Genomic DNA, 3307 nt, shown 5'->3' on the forward strand with positions numbered 1-3307 from the left:
ATTGACGGTTGTGTTATCTCATCACTTCAAATCAGGGTTTAGCAAAGCAGTGTCATCCAATGTTAACCTGATAAGAATCAGTAGACAAGGGAAAATTGGGCTCTCTTGTCTACACACACACACACAAACACACCCACACGCACACACACGCGTGCAAGCACATGCACACCCTCCAGTACAACTCACAAAAGTCAAACTGTAACTTTATAATTTATGACAGAAGCCACCTCAGGCAAACTTAGATGAATCACCACTCTGGTAAAAAAAACACAAACAAATCCCACACAACACCGGCATCTTTATTAGTCACTTGGCTGCCAATAAAAGTGTTTACAAGCTGCCGTAGACGGCAGGCCGTAGCATCGGCAACGAATGGTATGGTTGAGAGGACTTAATTCCACGTGTCTACTGCGACAATGACAGGTTTGGGAGGGAAGGGCACCATTTCCCCTAAATAGTGCACACTACCTTTGATCAGGGCCCATGGGGTAGTGCACTATATAGGGAATAGGGTGTAATTTAGGACTCAGCCTTGGCCTTCCTCAGGTCTAGAACTTAATAACAAACCATCTCCCCACAAAAAAGGGAAACGCATCCAGGCCCTCTATTCCAGGACACAGTGATTGATAGTGTCCATGTCTGGCATACTTTAGCGCTGATGAGATTTACAAACGGCATAATTGATGGGTGAACTGCAACCAGACAGTATCTCCTCGAACCGCAGGCATGAGGCTCGGCACACAAAGCTGCTGGATAAGGCGTCTCCCGGCCAAAAAAAAAAAAAGAGTGGATGATTTGTGAGGTGACCTCCTGGTCCCCTTTTCGGATCACTCTACTGTGAGGAAGTCAGAGTCAGGGAAGAGAGTGTGCACAACAGAGGGCAATGGGCTAAATCAGGGTCACACAGAGTGTTTTAGACTTAAACAAAACAAAGGTATACAGCTCACACACATGGTTATGGGCTTAAAAAAATAAAACACCTGCACCATGTCAGATATAGAGTTGAAATGAATTACATTTTGAGTTTGCAACCCAATATTACACTTTATATACACTACCATTCAAAGGGTTGGGGTTACTTAGAAATGTCCTTGTTTTTGAAAGAAAAGCTCATTTTGTTGTCCATTAAAATAACATCAAATTGATCGGAATTACAGAGTATACATTGTTAATATTGTAAATTACATTTCTTAGTGGCCCCAAACTTTTAAACTGAAATATAACAAAACTGTTTGACATAGAAACACCAGATTGTTTTCTAATCTTTATTCATTATGAATTTATATGAATAACATTCCATCCATGAGGCCAAAGAGGACGCTTTTGGTCATTGACTACAGGAAAGGGTTACAGAGATAGGGAATGAACAAAGAGTCATTCATTCAGCCACCTTGCGTGCATTGAGAGGGAAGGAGTTCATAGATAGGCAGGTATGGGTATGATGAGCGTCGGTAAGGATAGAGCGGGACTGACAGGGCTGTGAGCAGCGATGAGGAATGAGGAGATAAAGAGAGAAAAGGGGACCATACAACCTTATGGGCTCCGCTGATGCCTTCCAACAACAGACGTGTGCAAACAGGAAATACCCCCGGGGTCGTACATGTGTTCCCGTGGAGCGAAACCACTCAGGTAAAAAAAAAAAAAGGAATTGGAAAATTAGTGGAGGAAGACATAGCCCAGACAGCACCTCTAAATGGATGTGCTGTAACTCCAATGGACAATATCCACAGGGAGGTTTGGCCTCGTCAATGTGCTGATACAAACCCAGCTCTGTTTCCCCAGAAGAGCAGCTGATAAAAAATACGAATGAATGGGACCTGTTTTTCTTTTTTTTCAGGAGTACCTGTCTGGCAGGGAGATTTGCTCAGAGAAGCGGACCACATTGTGGAGAGTGGCGGTGAGATTTTTCCGACAGGGGGTTCCGATCCAGTAGTTCGTGTCTCTTAGATGTTTCAGTAGCTGTTGGAGCAGGATTTGACTTTGGTCTGACTCACCATGGCATGACTGTAATCCTACAGCCCAGTAGGACAGAGGAGAGGGGCCATTTTCCAGACCTCCACATGACCTGGCCCCTAATAGTTAACATTAAGGAGACTAGTGACTGTAGGAGACTGCTGCTGCCTGGACTGGCGGTGTCCCAAACAGTACCCTATTCCCTGGCCTATATAGAGCACTACTTTTGACCAGAGATCACATGACACACCCTGACACACTGCGGTCAGAAAGGGGCCTTAGAGCTGACTATATCATTCATGGCCCTTTCGGAAAAACACAACTAAATGAGGCTAATCATACTGGTCAGCCAAGGTAAGGCAATGCTGTATTTTAACAAACAAGTCTGCAAGTATATGAGTGAATGCATAGCAGAGTGGTGGTCTGACTATATATACACTATATATACTAAAGTATGTGGACACCTCTTTAAATGAGTGGATTCAGCTATTTCAGCCACACCCTTTGCTGACAGGTGTATAAAATCGAGCACGCAGTCATGCAATCTCCATAGACAAACATCGGCAGTGGAATGGCCTGTACTGAAGAGCTCAGTGACTTTCAACATGGTACCGTCATAGGATGCTACCTTTTCAACAAATCAGTTCGTCAAATTTCTGTCCTGTCAACTGTAAGTGCTGTTATTGTGAATTGGAAACGTCTAGGAGCAACAACGGCTCAGCCGCGGCACAGTAGGCCACACAAGAAAACATAGTGCCAAATGTAAAGTTTTTTAGCAGAGGATTAATGGTCTGTTTTTCATAGTTCAGGCTCCTTATTTCCAGTGAAGGGAAATCTTAACACGACAGCATACAATAACATTCTAGACCATTCTGTGCTTCCAACTTTGTGGAAACAGTTTGGGGAAGGCACTTTCCTGTTTCAGCATGACAATTCTTCCCTGCACAAAGCGAGGTCCAAACAGAAATGGTTTGATGAGATCGGTGTGGAAGAACTTGACTGGCTGCAATGAGCCCTGACCTCAACCCCATCAAACATCTTTGGGATGAATTGGAAAGCCGACTGTGAGCCAGGCCAAATCACCCAACATCAGTGCCCAACCTCACGAATGCTTTAGTGGAAAGCCTTCCCAGAAGAGTGGAGGCTGTCAAAACAGCAAAGGGGGGACCAACTCCATATTAATGCTCAGAATTTTGGAACAAGATGTTCGACGAGCAGGTGTCCACATATTTTGTCATGTAGTGTACAGTCGTGGCCAAAAGTTTTGAGAATGACCAAAATATTACTTTCAACAAAGTTTGCTGCTTCAGTGTCTTTAGATATTTTTGTCAGATGTTACTATGGAATACTGAAG

This window comes from Oncorhynchus gorbuscha, unplaced genomic scaffold, assembly GCF_021184085.1.
Source record: "Oncorhynchus gorbuscha isolate QuinsamMale2020 ecotype Even-year unplaced genomic scaffold, OgorEven_v1.0 Un_scaffold_525, whole genome shotgun sequence".
NCBI lineage: Eukaryota > Metazoa > Chordata > Actinopteri > Salmoniformes > Salmonidae > Oncorhynchus > Oncorhynchus gorbuscha.